This window comes from Mobula birostris, chromosome 13, assembly GCF_030028105.1.
Source record: "Mobula birostris isolate sMobBir1 chromosome 13, sMobBir1.hap1, whole genome shotgun sequence".
Lineage (NCBI taxonomy): Eukaryota > Metazoa > Chordata > Chondrichthyes > Myliobatiformes > Myliobatidae > Mobula > Mobula birostris.
Genome location: NC_092382.1, coordinates 15,763,033 through 15,783,627, shown reverse-complemented (window position 1 = coordinate 15,783,627; position 20,595 = coordinate 15,763,033).

Genomic DNA, 20,595 nt, shown 5'->3' with positions numbered 1-20,595 from the left:
TACCTGAGAAATTACTAGGGTTACACATAGACCTCTATTTTTCTAAGCTCCATGTACCCATACAGAAGTCTCTTAAAAGATCCTATCGTATCCACCTCCACCACCATTGCCGGCAGCCCATTCCACGCACTCACCACTCTCTGAGTAAAAGACTTACCCCTGACATCTCCTCTGTACCTCCTCCCCAGCACCCTAAATCTGTGTCCTCTTGTGGAACCATTTCAGCCCAGAGGAAAAGAAACCTCTGACTCTCCACACGATCAATGCCTCTCATCATCTTATACACCTCTATCAGGTCACCTCTCATCCTCCATCACTTCAAGGAGAAAAGGCCGAGTCTCTCAACCTATTCTCATAAGACATGCTCCCCAATCCAGGCAAAACCCTTGTAAATCTCCTCTGCACCCTTTTTATGGTTTCCACATCATTCCTGTAGTGAGGCGACCAGAAGTGAGCACAGTACTCCAAGTGGGGTCGGACCAGGGTCCTATATAGCCGCAACATTACCTCCCGGCTCCGAAATTCAATTCCACGATTCATGATGGCCAAGAAACCGTACGCTTTCTTAACCACAGAGTCAACCTGCGCAGCTGCTTTGAGCGTCCTATGGACTCAGACCCCAAGATCCCTCTGATCCTCCACACTGCCAAGAGTCTTACCGTTAATACTATATTTTACCATCATGTTTGAGCTACCAAAGTGAGCCACTTAACACTTATCTGGGTTGAACTCCATCTACCACTTCTCAGCCCAGTTTTGCATCCTATCAATGTCCCGCTGTATCGTCTGACAGCTCTCCACACTCTCCACAACACTCCCCAACCTTTGTGCCATCAGCAAACTTACTAAGCCATCCCTCATTCAGGTCGTTTTTAAAAATCACGAAAAGTAATGTTTCCAGAACAGATCCCAGAGGCACAACACGGGCCACCGACCTACATGCAGGATATGACCCGTCTACAACCACTCTTTGCCTTCTCTGGGCAAACCAGTTCTGGATCCAGAAAGCAATGTCCCCTTGGATCCCATGCCTCCTTACTGTCTCAATAAGCTTTGAATGGGGTACCTTATCAAATGCCTTGCTGAAATGTATATACACTACATCTACTGCTCTTCCTTCGTCAATGTGTTTAGTCGTATCGTCAAAAAATTCTAACAGTAGGAACACAAAATGCACCCCCGCCAGAAGTGGCTTAAAAATAAAAAATATCTCCTTGATCGCTGATCCAATGCACAGACAACTGGTTGTTTTGAAATAAAGATCCGAAATAAATATCAGAAGCTGAATTATTCTCACCTCAATTCCCAGAGAATATTTTGACAATGTGAATACGGTGTATCGTTTTTTTTTCACAAATAGCCCGCCCACCGCCCCACACGGATCTCTCGTAACCATGGCAACACACACAATGCTGGAGGAACTCAGCAGGTCAGGCAGCTCTACGGATGGGTGTAAACAGTCGACGTTACGGACCGAGTCCTTCCAACAGGACTGGAATGGAAAGGGGAAGCGGGCAGTTGATTGACTGATTTGGAAGGTGCGGCTTGTTGTTCTGTGAGACTCGGTGCTCAGGGTTTGCGAGCAAGCAGCTTCCCGTCCGTGCACATTCCTCAGAACAGGGAGCGGCCGTTCCGCTGAAATCAAATCCAAACCGCTTCGACCGAGCACTGTTGTTCAAATGTGAAGAAAGTTTAATGTTGCATTTAACTCTTGCTGCTACATGGCGCGATGTAAAGAACATTACATGTAGCCTCCAAGCTGACTGTACTTTTGTTTTTTCCATACTGTCTGGCCTGCTGAGTTCCTCCAGCATTTTGTGCGGGTTGCTTGGATTTCCAGCATTTGCTAACTTTCTCTTGTTTCAGAGAGATCGGTGACGGGTCACTGCCCCGTGGGATATTTCGCATGTCATTACTGGGGTGAAAGACGCCTTCTGCTCGCACTCAGTAGAAACCACCCTGGAGAGTATTTCTGGTTAATGGCAAAGACCTCGCTTCTCTGAATCCATTTGGACAGTAATTGACTCGTTAAGATGAACATGTCAGGACTCCCTTCTCCCACTAAATTCACTCCCGATCCTGACCAAAGCCGAGCCTCGCTGTACACACTGAATAGTTGTACAGAATCACAGACAACACTTACCTCTGATGTTGTAACCAGATGGCCTTCAGTGTGGTCCCGGGAAATCAGTCTGACTACCCGGGTGACCGACAATCTTCGCGCACCGGTGTTCTCACCCTGTACGGAGAGCTGAGTCTGAGCTGCTGCTCCCGAGGCCACTCGGCTGTGATGTGTCCGTGGCTCATTACAGATGGACGGGGCCGGGTGAGCCGGGGTAGAGCGGGACTGCCGCAGTCCGGGTCACACTAACTCTCAACACGAGGAATTCTGCAGATGCTGGAAATTCAAGCAACACACATCAAACATTAACTCTCACCGGCTAAGGACGGGTCTGACAGCGGGAGGAGGCGGGAGCGGGATCAATGTAGCAACCCTAAAGATGAAAACAAACAGGCTGCGTTAACCTTTCTGTCCGGATTTCCGTGTAGGTCTCTCCTTTTTCTTTCAGCGCAACCAGCGGGGCGGAGTTTCTCTGTTTAACTCAGCGAGTCCCAGGCTGCGAATTTGACCCAGTACCGGTTCTGACAGGGTCTGAGCTCCACCCTTCAGCGCAAACGTCCCTCACCTGTTCAGGTACAGGGAGCTGTCTTTCTCCTAGCCACAGGCCTACATAGAGAGGTAGCTATTTATTAGCACTCTCTGCCTTCTCCCACAATGTCAATTTCTACTCTCATTTATTACCTCACTCTGAATGCCAAACAAATGAATTTTCTTGGTCAACCACTCAACGCGGGAACTTCTCAAATGCAAAATAGATAATATCGTCTGCCTTGCTTTCATCAACTTTCCTCGTAAGACGGTCTGGAAAGCAGAACGTCATGCTGACAATCCCTAATCCGTCCGCAAATGTTCAAATACTCATATATCCACTCCTATCAATAACTTTCCCACTACTGATATCAGGCGCACCGGCCCATTTTTTCCTGCTTAATATTTTTGAACATTTCTTAAACAGCAAAACAAAAATAGCAATCCCCCAATCCTCTGATACCTCACCTGTCGCTGAACATAATTTTAATATATCGGCTGCGGCCACTGCATTTTCCGTACTTGTTTCACTCCGGGTCCAAGGGATCAACTTGTCTGTCACTGGGGATTTATCCACCCTAATTTGCCTCAGGTCATCAAACACATTCTCCGCTGTAATCTGTGTCGCGTTCGTGACCGATTCCGCCTTGTCTCTACAGATTTTATACATTTCCTGAGTAAATACAGATGTACAAAGTCCCTTTAAGAACTCCCTCATCTTCTTTTTGTCTCCAGGCCTAAATTACCATACTGAAACTCCAGAAGGTCAATTTTGTCCCTTGCAATCCCTTTGTTCTTAATATATTTGTATAATTCCTTAAGATTCGTCATCACCTTGCCTGCTAGGTCAACCTCGTGCCTTTTTATAGCCATCTTGGTTTCCTTCCTAAGTGTTCTCTGAAATTTCCTATTCTTCATGAGTACCTAATTTATCCCTACCTGTGTCTCCATGCCACACACCTCCACTTTTCTCTTTACCAGGGCTCAATGTCTCTTGAAAACCAAGATTCCTAAAAGCTTGTACATTTACTTTTAGTTCTGACAGGCACATACAAGCTTTGAATCAGTATTTCACCTCTCATGTTCTCTCACTGACACAGTTCACCTTTGCCAGAAATCAAACTGTTCCAATCCACACTTTCTGATGCCATCAAAATTGTCCTTTTTCCAATTTAAACTCTCAACAAGAAGTAAAGCTAATATTTTCTATATTTCCTTTGAATATAAAGAGGTTGTGATCACCGGAATCAAAACGGTCCCCTACATAAGCCTGTGTCACGTGTCCTGTTTCATGGAGGAATTTAAGGTGGGGGCTTATATGGGAGCAGGGTTTGAGGGTCGGCACAACATTGTGGGCCGAAGGGCCTGCACTGTACTGTACTTTTCTATATTCTATGTTCTATGTTATTCCCTGATTAGAGATCAAGCATCACTCACAGACACTCTCGTTGGAACTTCTACACACTGATTAAGGAAACATTCCTGAACACCTTTGACAAACTCTAATATCTAGTTATTTTACAGTATTTGATTCCAACTCCATATGTGGAAAGTTAAAATCTCCTACCCTAAACAAATTAAGTTTCTTGCAATAATGCGATCTCTCTGCAAACCGGTTGTCTAAACACGTGGTTTATAGTCCATTAACTCCATCGTACCTTTTCTTTATTCCTCGGTTCCAGTCATGCAGCCTCGTTAGATTCGGTAATTAGGGAGACAGAACGTAGATATTGGGACGGAAACAGAGAAGCGGTGGTGCAGTGACAACCGCATCGGACGTAAAGGCCCAAGTTCGAATCGGGCCAGCTCCTGGCACTCTTTCCATCCGTGCTGTGTTGAGCCTTCAGCTAGCAACTCGGCCTCATGTAAACAGCAGTCACGTGCTAAGGAAAGTGCAGAAAATGTCGCCCGCTGTGCCACAAGGTGTGAGAAGGATCAACAGAAGAGACACCAGGAGGGTGAGTTTCCTGCCGGCTGCTCGGACCCATGATGTATCAGAACGTCTGCAGGACATTCTCAAGGAGGGGTTAGGGAGACAGCCAGAGATCGTGGCGCATTTTGCAGCCAATGGCATAGTCAAAAAAGGGAAAGACATCCTAGAGAGTGCGTACATAGAGTTGGAAAGAAGATGAAGAGCAGGACCTCCAAGGTTGTAATCTCCGGGTTACTCCCTGTGCCATGGCAAGTGCAGGTAGGAATGGGGCGATTGCACGGATGAACCAGTGGCTGAGGAGATGGTGCAAGTCGCAGGGTTCAAGTTCTTTGATCATTGGATCCTTTTGTCGGGAAGGGATGACCAGTGCAAGAAGGGAGGCTGCACCTGAACTGACGGGGAACCCATATCCTGTCCGGAAGGATTGCTGATGCTATTCAGGAGAGTTTAAACTAGTTTTGCATGGGGCTGGGACCGAGAGATTCAGGTCATTAAGGGAAGCATCGGACGAGAAGGTAGGTCTGAGGGAATATGCTGAAAAGCAAAATCAATTTAACAGGTACGGTTGATCGGACAGCCTGAAGTGTGTATATTTTAATACCGGGAGCATTATGGGTCAGGGTGACACTGCAGGCATAACTGAACCTTGGTTGAGAGATGGGTAGAAATGGGTGATTAATGTACCAGGTTTTCGAAGTTCTATAAGAGATAGAAGAGGCGGTGAAAGTGAAAAGAGGGGAAGTGCCGACTAAACAGGGACAATATCTCAGCTGCACTCGGGAGATATATGAAGTGGTCTGACACTGAGTCCATTTCGGTGGAACTGAGGACGAGGGAGGATGTAATGTACTACAAACCCCCTAATAACCACTGGAACATGAAGGCACAGTTATGTAAACAAATTAAGAAAATTTGTAAAATTAATAAGGTTGTTGTCATGGTGCATTCCAACGTCTCTAATATGAACGGGGTCCTACTTAGTGTAAGGGTTTAGCTGGGGTAGAATTTGTTAAGTGCAACTAAATAAAGGCATTAGGAAATCCAAGCGAGTTATGAACAGTCCTTGGCAATTTGGATTAAGGTATGCCTTTATAGAAACCCAAGGGCTTCCGTACAGACATCAGTGGGACTACTCAAGGATAAAGGGGAAATATTTGCTTGGATACAGAGAATGTGAGTGAGGTATTTAATGAATATCCTGTTTCAATATTTATGAAGAAAGAAGATATGGAGCGTTAGGGCGTTTCGAAGTCAAGGAGGAGGAGGTGTTGGGCTCCTAGTGAGTAGTATTAAGACTATCAGACCAGAAGACATAGGAGTAGAATTATCGAATTTGGCCCATCGAGTCTGCCCGCCATTTAAACATGACAGATCCTTTGTTACCCCTCCTCAACCCCACTCCCTGGCCTGTTCCCCGTAACCTTTGATAGTTAAATGTGTCCCCAGAGCCTTATGGGGTTTACTCCAGTTTATTGAAGGGGGCAAGAGATGAGATTGCTGGGCCCTTGACCAGTAATGTTTTGTCCTCTGCGAGGTTCTGGGGGGCCGGCAAGGCGCTGATTTTGCAACGCTCTTTATGAAGGGAACAATGGAAAATCCTGGAAACTATGGACCGGTGGGTCTCACGTCAGATGGAGTGAAGTTGCTGAAACAGATTATTTGGGATGGGACTTCTGAGAATTTGGAAAACACGGCCTGATTAGGGAGACCAGCTTGGCTATGTATGGGGGTAGGTCGTGTCTTACCAAATTGATTGAGATTTTTTGACAAGATGACAAGAGTGATTGATGAGGGTAAGGCACTGGATGCTGTTTACATGGACTTTAGCAAGCCATTTGACAAAGTCTGCCATGGGAAGCTCATCCAGCAGAGAAGGATGCACGGGTTCTGCAGCGAATTCGCTGTTTGAATTCAGAACTAGCTTGTGCATTGATGGCAGATGGTCGCAGCTGAAGAGACTTATTCCAGCTGGTGGTCTGAAATTAGTGGAGCTCCGCAGACATCTGCGCCGGAAACTCTGCTGTTTGTGTTGTTTATAAATGATCTGCATGAAAATGCAGAGGAGTCAGTTAGTACATCTGTGGATCATACTAAGACAGGTGGAATTGTCGATCGCGTAGAAGACTGGCAACAAATACAACGTGATATAGAACAGTTACAGATGTGGGCTGAGAAGTAGCATATGGAATTTAACCTAGATAAATATGAGGTGTTGCACTTCGGTAAGGCAAAATGCAAGGAGACAGTACACTATTAATAGCAAGATCCTTAACAGAATTGCTGAGCAGAGAGATCTGTGATCCAAATTCATAGCTCCTTGAAAGTGGCTACACAGGTCGATAAGGTGGTTAAGAAGGCTCATGGAATGTTTGTCTAAATTCGTCGAGGCACTGAGCTCAAAAGTTAGGAGATTATACTGCAACTTTACAAAACTCTAGTAAGGCCACATCTGGAGAACTGGTACATTTCTGGTCACTCCACTAGAGAAAGGATGTCGAGGCTTTGGAGAGGGTGCATAAGAGGTTTACAAGGATGCTGCCCTGTAGAGAGGGATGAGCTATCACGAGAAGCTGGATAAATGGGCTGTTCACTGGAACTCAAAGTTGAGGAGAGATCTGATAGAGGTTTAAAATATTATGAGTGACTTAAGTAGAGTTTACATGGGTTATCAATTTCCCTGGGTTGAAATGTCTCATACCAGAGGGCATGCATTGAAGGCAGGAGGGGGTAGCTTCATGGAAGATGTGAGGGGTAAGATTCTTTATTCAGAGAATGTGCTGCTTGGTATGGAGGTAGAGGCAAAGACATCAGAGGTTTTTAACAGACTTCTGGATAGGCACATTGATGTAAGGAAGATTGGGGGATATGGACATGGTGTAGGTTGAGAGATTAGTGATTGGGTGCTTTGATTTGCTTCTTAGGTGCATTGGCACTGCATTGCGGGCCACATGGTCTGTTCCTGTGCTGTTCTGTTCTATTTTCTATGTGGACGAGTTCTCCAGGCCGTCCTGACTGAGTAATGACGTGATATTTTCCCTGATAGAAACGCCTCCAGCCCCCTTTAATCCCTCCCATTCTGTTGCGTCTAATTCAACGGACCCGCGGAATACCGATCTGCCAGTCCTGCCGTCCTGTAAACAAGTCCAATGGCTACAGTAACTCATCTGCCTGTCCACCAATAATTATTGTATTGAAATATTAGTCATATCACCATCAGCACATTATCATATCGTACTTAACCTTTTGATTCCGCACTCTCGCCACTCCTTACTCCCTCCCCTCTCCCCCTTTAACTCCACTTCTCTCTCTCTCCTATTCCACTCCCACACTGTCTACCTCTCTCACTCACCCTCTCACCATCATTCACTCCCTTTCTCTCACAATCTCCTCCTCTAACTCACCTTCTGTCCCTTCTCTGTCCTCTGCTATCTCCCCCTCCTCCCCTCTCACTCTCTACTCCTCTCCCTCCCTCTCCTCACCTCTCACTCTCTACTCCTTCTATCCCTCTCCTCACCTCTCCCTAGCTCTTTCTCTCTCGCTTCCCCTTCTCTCTCCCTCTACCTGCCCCAAATAGTGAAACTGATCTGCAACTTTCCCCTCTCCAACTTCAACACCCACACCCGGGCCTTCCCCTCCCCCTGCTCACCCCTGACCATCCACATCACTGTGCTCCTTCCCCTCACTCTCACCTGTACATCCACATCATTTAAAAGTTTACTGGCAACTGTGACTGGGAATAGTGCAGGTTCCAGATATTTGATAAATTTCTTATTCTGGAATGTCGTAGTTGGGAATGCCACGGGCTGATTTGTTTAAAGGCATCGTGAAAAATACTTATTAAAACAGTAGCAGTTCAAGTTTTTAATCGCATTGTCCTGCAGCAGAAATGGGTAAATACAATATTGAAGTGACATTTTTCACACCCACATGAGGGTGAATTGTCAATCTGGTCCGATTTGATTTCAGCAGAAAGGCCGCTCCCTGTTCTGAGGAATGTGCACGGAGAGGAAGCTGCTTACATAGAGATCCTGAGCTCAGAGTCAAACAGAAAAACAACCCGCATCTTCCAACTCAATGATCTGGCCTCTTCCTCATTCCTTTCCAATTCCACTGAGGGGCCTTGGCCCGAAACATCGATTTATTGTTGAGATCCATAGATGCTGCCGGACCTGCTGAGTTCCTCCAGCATCTTGCGTTACCATGGTTACGAAAGATCGGCGAGTGGGAGCGTGTGGGGCGGTGGGCAAGGTAGTGTGAAGCTACTTCAAAACTCATCTATGTTGTTGGAATATTTTTGGGGGGGAATTAGGTGTGAATAATTCAACTTCTGATATTTATTTTGGACCATTATTTAATCAGCCCGTTGTCTGTATTTTGCATCGGAGACCAAGGAGTCACAGAGTCATAGAAAAATAGAGCACAGAAACAGGCCCTTCGGCCGAGGAATTTAAACTGCCTGATCTCGTCAGCCTGCGCCAGGGCCAAAGCCCACTATACACTGACTATCCAAATGATTAATCCTATCGACCCAGCGCCGGAGACATAGCCCACCATACCCCTACCATCCAAACGACCAGTTAAACAGTGATATCGTCTTCACATGCACTACTTTTGTTGGCCGCTCATTCCACGACCCTCTGAGTGAAGATGTTTCCGCTCATGTTCCTCTTAAACTTTTCATCTTTCACCCTTCCCCCATGCCCTCTGGTTGTAGTCCCACTCACCCTAAGCGGAAAAAAAAGCTTGCTTACGCTTACCCTACCGATATGCTTCATAATTTTGTATACCTCGATCAAATCTCCTCTCAATCTACCAACCTATTACATCTGTCCTTATGACTCTGGTCATCCAGACCCGGCAACATCCTGGTAAAATTTCCCAGTACTCCTACAACCTTATTCACATCTTTACTGCAGGTAGGTGACCAATCCTTCACACTGTACTCCAAAGTCTTACACAAATTCAACATCACACCCCATCTACAGTCCTCAATACATAGACTTATGAAGGCGAATGTTTGAAAATGTTTTCTTTACAACTCTATCTACCTGCCACGCTACATTCTGTGAATTATGGAACTGTGACCCCAGATCCCTTTGTTCTTCCACACTCCTCAGTACCCTATCGTACACTGTTTCAGTCCTACCCTGGCTGTTCCTACCAAAGTGCAACACCTCGCACTTGTCTGCGTTAAATTACGTTTGGGGTTTTTTAGCCTTTTTTTGCAGCTGGTCCGATTCCCGCTGTAAGTTATGATAACCTTCCTCGCTGTCCACTACACCCCCAATCTTGGCGTTATCTGCAAATCTGCTGATCCAGTTAACTACATTGTCATGTAGATTGCTTCTTTCGATGACAAAGAACAACCCAGCCAGCACTGTTCTCTGCAACATTTCACTAGCCACAGGTCTCCAGTCAGAGAGGTAACATCTACTGATGCTTTCTGGTTTCTCCCACCAGGACAATGTCTTATCCAGTTTATTGAATGCCGAGTGACTGGACCTTCTTGACTATCCTCCCATGCGAGACCTTGGCAATTCCCTTCTAAAGTCCATGAAGACCATACCACTGATTTGTCTTCATCAACTTTCATGATAACACCTTCAAAAAAAATATCTATAGGATTGCTAAGACAGGACCAACTACGTACGAAGCCATGCTGACTATCCATAATCAGTCAAATATTCATATATCCTATCTCTTAGAGTAGCTCCCAATATCTTTCCCACTACTGATATCAGACTCACCTTCCTATGAAATTCTCACAGAGTTTTAGGCCCTTTCTGAAACAGAGGAATAACATTAGTTATTTTCCAACCCTGAACTACCTCACCCGTTGCTCAGGATGATTTAAATATCTATTCCAGGCCCCCTGCAATTTCTGTACTTGCCTCCCACAGTCTGACGAAGGACCTTATCAGGCCCTGGGGATTTAGCCTCCCCAATTTGCTTGAAGAAAGCAAACACCTCCTCTCCAATCTGCATAGGATCCAGGACCTCAGTACTTATACAGACTCTGTATCCGTCTCCTGAGTAAATACAGATGCAGAAAATCCATCTCTTCCATCTCGTCATCTCCCCCTCCTCCTTTGGCTCCATATATGGTTTACTGTTCTGATCTTTCAGAGGACCAATATTGTCCATTGCAATCCTTTTATTCTAATCTGTATAATCCGTTAGTACTGGTCTTCACCCAAAGCATTCATTCAGCACACTTGATTTATTTCTAAGTGTTACCTTGCATTTCGTAAACTCAATAATTGCCTATCTGCCTATACCTACTATGGAACTCCTTTTATCTCGTAACCAGAGATGCAATATCTCTAAAAAAAAGGTTCCCTAAAGAAGTTATCCTTGCCTTTTATTGTGACAGGCACATACAAATATTACACGCTCAAAATTTCACCGTTGAAGGTCGCTCACTTATTAGAACGCCTCTGCCAGAACACAGCCCGTCCCATTCCACAGTGGCCAGGTCATTTCTGATGCCATAAAAATTGTCCTTTCCAAATTTTAATCTTAACCCACGCACATACCCTTTTCCATATTTCCTTTGAATCTGGTGGCATTGTGATCACGAAATGCAAAGAGTACCCCTACACACCCCTCTCTCTTTGCCGCCCATCTCACTCATTCCTCTCTCCTATGCTTCCCGGATACTCACTGTTCTTGCTCACTGCACTTCGCTCTCACCCCTCCCACTCGCCTCCTCGTGCACACCCCTTCCTCTCTCTCACCCAACCCTCTTCACACCCCTCTCCATCATCATCTCTCCCATTCTGCTGAACCGTCTCCCTCCACTCTCTCCCTTCTCCCCTTTTTCCACCTTTCTCTCTCCTATCCTTCTTACCCGTGACTCACCCTCTCTCCAACTCTTTCTCATCTCTCCCAGCCGCGCTCGCTACCCCTCTCACTTACCCTCCCCCGATGCCTCACACCCTTCCTCTCAAACTCTCCCTCTCTCTCCGCCCTCGATCTGTCCCTTCCTTTCTCTCCCCTTTCCCTCCAGCTGTTTTACTGCCCCCTCTTTCTCTGCCTTCCCCCTCTCTCTCGCCCTCTCCATGTCTCCAATCTCCTTAACACTTTCCCACTCCGCCCGCTCTCGACGCAACTTCATCTCCCCCCTCTCCAACTTCCACACACTCCTCCTGCCCCTCCTCCGCCTGCTCACTCTTCAAACCTCCCTCCCCCTCACCCTCACGGTTACAGCAAACATCTAAGAACTATTGGCAACGGTAACTGGGAACACAGCCAAGTTAATGTTGCGCTCAGGAATGTCACGGACTGATTATTTGCAGGAATCCTGAAAATACTTGTAGAATAATTGCAGATGATGCGAGTCCGAGGGGAACATGAAATGCTGGAAACTTGCAGCAAACACTCGCAGCTCTGTAACGTGTAATGTTGCAGGTTAGAGACCCCAGGTAAATTTATTAAAGGCACATTAATGGTTCTATCGGTCTTCCCAGCAGCAGAAATGATTAAATACATTATAAAAGTAAATGATTTCACACCTGAATGACAGTGAATTGCCGAACCGGTCGGATTTGATTTCAGCAGAAAGGCCGGTCCCTGTTCCGAGGAATGTTCGGGTCCAGCAGATGCTTCCACACAGACCCTGAGCTCCGAGTTTCACAGAACAACAACCCGCATCTTCCAAATCAATCTATGATCTGAGCTATTCACCCTTCCTTTCCAGTTCCACTGAAGGGTTTGGCCCGAAAGCTCGACTTATTTCTCCGTTCCATGATGCTGCCGGTCCTGCTGAGTTCCTCCAGCATTTTGTGTGCTACCATGGTTACGACAGAGAAAGGGCAGCTTGAAAAGTCTGCAGAACATATCCTTCTTGTTAGAATTTTATTGGGGAATTAAGCTGTGAAAAATTAAACTTCTGAAAATTATTTCTGATCTTCGTTTAATCAACCCGTTGTCTCTGTTCTGCATCAGAGATCAAGGTGACATAGAAAAGTACAGCACAAAAACAGGCCTTTCGGCTGAGCCACTTAAACTGCCTAATCCCTTCGAGCTGTACCGGGGCCAAAGCCCTCCGCACCCCTCCCATCCAAACTATCTCTTAATGGTTGAAATCGAACTGGTGTGTAACATGTGCAGCCGGCAGCTCGTTCCGCACTCTCACGACCCTCTGAGTAAAGAAGTTTCCCCTCATGTTCCCCTTAAACTTTTCATCTTCAACCCTTAACCCATGACCTCTGGTTGTAGCTCCACCCAACCTCAGTGGAAAACAACTGCTGGCGTTTACCCGATCTATACCCCTCATAATTCTTTCTACTTCTGTCATATCTCCGCTCGATCCACTTAGTTCAAAGGAATAAAGTTCAAACCTATTCAATCTTTCCTTACAAATTATTTTTTTCTAAAATTTGCTTTTTAAATTTAGAAACAGCAGAAGTCTGCAGATGACGCGAGTTTGGAGTAAAAATGAAACGCTGGAAACTCGCTGGAGACAGGGCAGCAACTATGACCGGTAAAGTTGCGTGTTCGAGACCCCAGGTAGTTTACTTTGAATCACGTTAAAGATCCGGTCACTCTTCCCTGGAGCAGAAATGGTTAAATACAATGTTAAAGATCCGGTCACTCTCCCCTGGAGCAGAAATGGTTAAATACAATGTTAAAGATCCGGTCACTCTTCCCTGGAGCAGAAATGGTTAAATACAATGTTAAAGCGATGTTGTTCACACCGGAATGAGGGTGAATCGTCGAACCGATAGGATTTGATTTCAGCAGAAAGGCCGCTCCCCGTTCTGAGGAATGCGGGCGGACAGGCCGCTGCTAACGCACATACCTGAGCTCCGAGTCTCTCAGAACAACAACCCGAAGCGTCTGAATCAATCAATAATCCGGCCTCTTCCCAGATTGGCGAGAGGGAGCGTTTGGTGTAGGGGGCGGGGCAACTTCAACGACCTCAAAAACTTATTCAAAAATATCCGCGAATATACTTGGCGAATTTAGGAGTGAATAATACAACTTCTGATATTTACTTCGGATCTTTGTCTAATCAACCCGTGGACTGTTATGAATCAGTGACCAAGGAGTCACAGAGTCACAGAGTTAAAGTGTCAGGGGAAAGTATAGCACAGAAACAGGCCCTTCGGCCGAGCTATTTAAACTGCCTGCTCCCATCGACCTGCACCGGGGCGGTATCTACCACACCCCCACCTTCTAAACTATCTCCTAAACGTTGAAATCCAGTTCGCATGCGCCACTGGTGCCGGTAGCTCGTTCCACGTTCTCACGACCCACCGAGTGAAGAAGTTTCACCTCATGTCCCCCTCTGTTTCTTCAGCTTTCACCCTTCACCCATCACCTCCGGTTGTGTTCCTACCGACATTATTGGAAAACCCTGCCTACATTTACCCTGTCTATACCCCTCATAACGTTGTATACCACTATGAAATCTCCTCTCAATCCTCTATATTCTAAAGAACCAGTTTTAATCCATTAAATCTTTCCTCATATCTCAGGTTTTCCAGACCTGGCCAAATCTTTGTAAACTTCCTCTGCCCTCTTTCAACCTTACGTACACTTTCCGTGTGAGTAGCTGGCCAAAGCTGCGCTCAACCCTTCAAGACTCCAACAGTGTCTTGTATAACTTCAGCTTAACATCCCATCTCGCTGCGGTCAGTACTTCGGCCTACGTGCCAGATGCCTGCTTTACGACCCCATTAATCCGTGACGCCATTTTGCCACCGGGTCCACATTCCGCTGCAAGCCGTGGTTGTATTCCTTGCTGTCGAACGCACTTCTAAGTTTGGCGTCATCGGTAAATGTCCTGATGCATTTAACCACATTATGGTTCAGATCGTTGATATCGATGAAAACAGCAGAGGACGATCCCTGATTTATCCCCCTAATTTGCCTCAAGGCAGCAAACAACTCCTTTGTAATTTGTATTGTCCTTGGAGTTGGTGCCGTTTTGCCTTACCTCTATAGACTCTCTCGGCGTCTCCCAAGTAAATACAGATGCACATTAAATGCATCTTTTTGGCTGCACACGCCGTTTACCATTCTGATCTCCCAGAGGACCAGATCAGTCTCCTGCAGTCCCTTAGCTCTTAACATTTCAGCCGCACCCTTGAGGAATCTTCTTCACCTTCTCTGCTAAGGTGACATCATCCCTTCTTTTGACCCTTCTGCTTTCTGTTGTAAGTGTTCTCTTGCATTTCATACGGTCCTTACGCACCTCGTTGCACGAGGGGTTTCCTGCGGTTCTCCATCTCCGGCACCCTCTCTGGCACCCTGCCCCACGTCAACACACCGGAGTCTCCTGCGCCCTCTGCTGGTGACTAAAACGTGCCCGACGGTTAATCCATTCGTCAGGAGAACCACCAGGAATGGGATTACCGAGGTGAGGATGCAATTAAATAAATTCATTGGCATCGTGAAAGATAACGACAACTAATATACAGATGACAAACAAATAAATGGAGTAAACATCATTGTATAATACTGCGAAAAACGAAAATGCCAGTAAATGTTCCTTAACCAGTTGATCACTGTCACTGTCCCCAGATTCATAGCCGTGATTTCGTGGTGCAATATTTTATTTTAGATTTTTTTGGCAACAAATGGCCACAGATCCATCAAAGGTGATGGAGACCATATACCAGACCCAACGAAAAGGAACAGCGTGGATGTTAAACATCGGTGTACACTCAGACCAGAAGAAAATTTCGATTGGCACGTAAGTATTCGGAATCCTGCTCAATATCTGGTCCAGGACAACGATCAGCAGATCTGCCGCTTCCAATGCAACCAGTTAGCGAGTGAGAACTCCGGAGAGAATTCAATAAAAGGGTCTGGGGGTTGTGCAGGATACCCTAAAGTGTAACCTCCAAGGTAGGGGAGCCTTGGACAAGAGGGCACGACTTCAGGATTGAAGGAAGTCCATTTACAACAGAGATGCAGAGACGTTACTGTCGTCAGACTGGAAAATCTGTGGAATTTGTTGCCAAGTGGTTGGGTGTGATTAGTCAAGTCATCAAGGGCTAGGGGAGAAGGCAGATGAGTGAGGATCACCGTATGAACTGGATCAGCCCATGATTGCATGGCGGGACAGATTCGATGTGCCGCATGGCCTTCTTCTGCTCCTATATCTTATGGTCTTATGGTCATATGGATCCACAGTTAAATCAGCGCAAGATTAAAACCGTCACGAGGTCATTGCGAAGAGCATAAAAAAAAACTTTGTGGTTACACATCAGGAAACGTTTTCCTTTAATTTCATGAGGCGCAATGTATAAGAACAGAGATATGTTATTACAAATGCGCTTGGCTCGCTTCAGCTTCGATTGAAACGCTCGTCGCAGCTTTCGACAACGCATAAATGTGCTGAAGAGTCTCAACAGCCTGTTCCTGAATGGAAAGTTTCATAATAGGGACACACAGAAAGATTCAATATCACACGTATCCGGATGTACCATGGCTTGGTACGGCATCTGAACACAGAAAACTGGAGAATTGTGGAACCATATCAGCTCGGTAAAGCAGCCACCATAATGAAAGGCCGATCACGCCATTAATTCTCTTTCCCCTACCATTCTGACCGCCGCCATCCTTCGGACCGATGATACAAAAGCCTGAAAGCCCCTGGCACCAGGTTCAGTAAAAAAAAATATCTGTCATTTCTGATAAGACAACTAAATGGTTCCATAGACCGATCAGATTAAATCTTTGCCACACAATCTCCCTCGTTATGATCTTGCACCTATTTGTTTACATGCACATTACCTGCTCTGTAAATGTTACAATTTATTATTGTTATTTATTACTGCGTCCGGTACTCCCGATGTGGCCTTTTGTATATTGGCGAGACCCGACGCAGACTGGGAGACCGCTTTGCTGAACACCTACGCTCTGTCCGCCAGAGAAAGCAGGATCTCCCAGTGGCCGCACATTTTAATTCCACATCCCATTCCCATTCTGACATGTCCATCCACGGCCTCCTCTACTGTAAAGATGAAGCCACACTCAGGTTGGAGGAACAACACCTTATATTCCGTCTGGGTAGCCTCCAACCTGATGGCATGAACATCGACTTCTCTAACTTCCGCTAAGGCCCCACCTCCCCCTTGTACCCCATCTTTTACTTATTTTTTATGCACACATTCTTTCTTTCACTCTCCTTTTTCTCCCTCTGAGTATATTTCTTGCCCATCCTCTGGGTCCCGACCCCCTTGTCTTTCTTCCCGGACCTCCTGTCCCATGATCCTCTCGTATCCCCTTTTGCCTATCACCTGTCCAGCTCTTGGCTCTATCCCTCCCCCTCCTGTCTTCTCCTATCATTTTGGATCTCCCCCTCCCCCTCCAACTTTCAAATCCCTTACTCACTCTTCCTTCAGTTAGTCCTGACGAAGGGTCTCGGCCTGAAACGTCGACTGCACCTCTTCCTACAGATGCTGCCTGGCCTGTTGCGTTCACCAGACACTTTGATGTGTGTTGCTTGAATTTCCAGCATCTGCAGAATTCCTGTTGTTTATTGTTATTTATTGATCTTATTTTAACCAATAACCGACAAGATTCGGCTGTTATTAACATTGGATTAAACCTGATAACGGTCACGCTTGAAATTCAGCTTATGCAAGGCACGGGAGTGAGGCCGGGGGAACTATAGCTGGAAAAGATAGATAATGGTGAAACAACTGTCAAAACACCTCTTCCTTTACCCATTTGCAGGCCTTTGAAATAGTCGTGCCGGGTGCGACACTCTGTCACATGCAAATCTCGCGATTTATCGGTCCTCGGAGTCCCCTTCTGGCCAAGTGGAGGCAAAACATGCGAGAGCAACTGCACCCTGTATTCTGGATTGGCATTCTCATCTCCGCAACACAAACATCGAATTTGCAAACTTCCGTCCAAACTGGGATTGCAAGGTGCTTCTGGAATTCTTATTAGTCACTGCGATAACCGGGACAAGAGCTTATTTCCGGTTTTCATCAATGAACCAGTTAGCAGTGAATAACTCAGATAAAGATCACTGTTGATTAGGTAATTTCGTAAGTGGTGCGGGAAAAGTGCTCGGTGGGGCATCAAGTACAAACACCGCAGAACTTCCATTAAATGTCAGAATCAGAATCCGGTTAATTTGCACCGGCATGTGCCCTGCAATCTGTTACCTTAGCAGCAGCAGTTCAATAATAGAGAGGGAAAAAAATATACACAGCAGTTCAATAATACAGAAGAAAAAGTAAAATAAAAATCAATAAGTAAATCAATTACAGTATATGGGTATTGAATAGATTAATAAAGTACAAAAACAGATATTTAAGAAGTGAGGCAGTTTCATGGGTTTAATGTCCATTGAGGAATCGGACGGCAGAGGGGGAGACGTGTCCGCAATAGTGACCCATTGAAACGGGCGGGAGCAAAGGATTCTGGGAATGCCTAGGGTGGAGCACCGCGGGAGGAGTGTGGGACTGACGTCACAGAAGGAGAGTCAGGGGCGGAGCGTGCAGCGGCTACGTATTACCCAGACATGTGTTTTTTATTTTGAGCAATGGAGAGCATGTCGGTAGGGTTAGTATTTTGCTCTGGATGTCGGATGCAGGAATCCTGGGAATCTTCCAGTCCCCCAGAAGGCCACTTCTGCGCCAGGTGCACTGAGATGCAGCTCCTGAGAGGCAATGTTAGGGATGATGACCTACAGCTTATTAGACAGAGTGACCAGGAGATAGAGAGGAGCTACAGGGAATTAGTCACCCCGAGGCTGCGGGAGTTAGATAAGTGGGTAACGGTTAGCGGAGCGAGGGAAAGAGCTCAGATAGTCGAGAGAACCCTTGTGACCATTCTCCTCACTAATCATTATCTCGTTTTTGGATGCGGTTCCGGGGAATGACTGACAGAGCACGATCACAGCGATCGGGTCTGTGTTACTGAGCGCGGTTCCGTGGTGCAGAAGGGAAAGAGGAAGATGAGGAATGCGGTAGTCATAGTGAGGGAACAGACAGGAGTTTCTGTCAGCCTGATAGAGACACCCGCATGGTGTGTTGACTCCCAGGTGCCAGGGTACGGGATGTCTCGGATCGCGTGCAGAGCATTCAGAAGGGAGGGGGTAAACTGCCAGAAGTCTTGGTACACGTTGGTACCAATGACAGAGGGAGAAAAAGGGAGGAGGTCCTGAAGAGGGAATTCAGAAGTTGGTTAGGAAGCTGAAAAGCAGGAGCTGCACGTTAGTAAACTCGAGATTGCTGCCTGTGCCTGGTGCTAACGAGCGCAAGAATAGCAGATCAGGCATATTAACGAGTAGCTGAGACTGATGTAGGGAGCAGGGCTTCGGGTTCCTGGAACACCGGGCCATCTTCTGCGGGAGGTACAACCTGTACGAAAAGGAAAAATTACAGCTGAACCCAAAGGGGTTCAACACCCGAGCCGGCACATTTAATATAGCTGGGTTGGAACTAATTTGGCAGGTGGATGGGAACCGGAGTGATCGGCCTTAGGAAGGGGAAAACAGAAATAAATCACAGATAGCGTGCAACAGAGATGATAGAAAGGAAAGACAGCAGATGAGACATAATCACAGCCAGTGGGATGAGTTACAGGGCAATGGAGGCGTGGTGCAGTTGAAACAGAAAGCAACAAATACTGGACTGAAAGTGTTGCAGTTGAATACACTCAGCATAAGAAATAAAACGGACGATACTTAAATTCAACTGCAGATTGTCAAGTACGTCGTTGTGGCCACCTCTGAAACTTGGCTGAAGGATGCCTGCCATTGGGAGATGAAAGTCCAAGGATATACGGTGTATCGGAAAGATAGGTCAGTAGGCAGAATGGGTGGTGTGGCTCTGTGTATAGGGAAGGATGACACAGGAGCAGAAGGTTTAGAATCTCTATGGGTTGAGTTAAGAAATGGCAGGGCTAAAGGAACCCGAATTGCAGTTCCATACATCCTCCAAACAGCAGCCCGGATGTGGATTACAAATTACAGCAGGAGATAGAAAAGGCGTATCAAGAGGGCAATGTCATGATAATCGTTGGGGATTTTAACATGAAAGTGGATTGGGAAAACCAGGCCATTACTGGATCTCAGGAAAGAGAAATTGAAGAATGTCTACAAGATGGCTTTTTAGAACAGCTTGTTGTTGAACCCAATACGAGGTCGGCAGTGCTGGATTGGGTGTCGTGCAATGGAGGCAATAAAAATCTTAAAGTTAAGGAACCATAAAGGAACAGTGGTCACCATATGATCGCGTTCACTTTGAAATTTGGCATGAGAGGGGAACTGGCCAAGGTTGACTGGAGAGGGGCACTAGCAGGAAGGACAGCAGAGCACCAATGGCTGGAGTTTCTGCGAAAAATGAGGGAAGTGCAAGTCAGATATATTCGAAATAAGAAGAAATTTTCGAATGGAAGAAGGACACTACCGTTGCTGACAAGTAAATTCAGAGATAAAACAAAAGCAAAAGAGAGGGCATAAAAGGAAGCCAAATCTAGTGGAAAATAGATGATTGGGAAGCTTTTAAAAACTTGCAGAAGAAAACTAAGGAGGTCATTAGGACGGAAAAGATGAAATATGAAAGGAAGCTGGCGACTTATATCAAAGAAGATACTTAAACATTTTTAACTGTTTAAAAAGGAAAGGAAAATTGAGGGTAGATAGAGGACGAATAGAAAATGACGCTGGAGATATTGTAATGAGAGACACAGAGTCGGCAGAGGACCTGAATGCGAATTTTGTATCAGTCTTCACAGTGGAAGACATATGCTGTATACTGGACATTGAAGAGTATCAGGGAGGTGAAGTATCTGCAGTGACAATTATGACTGAGAAGGTGCTCAGGAAGCTTAATCGTCTGAGGATGGATAAATCTCCTGGACCTGATGGAATGCACCCTCGGGTTCTGAAGGAAATAGCTGGAGAGATTGCGGAGGCATTAACAATGATCTTTCAAAAATCGGATAACTGGAAAATTGCAAATGTTACTCTGCTATTTACCAAGGGTAGGAGGCAGCAGAAATGAAACTATAGACCTTTTAGCCTGACATCAGTGGT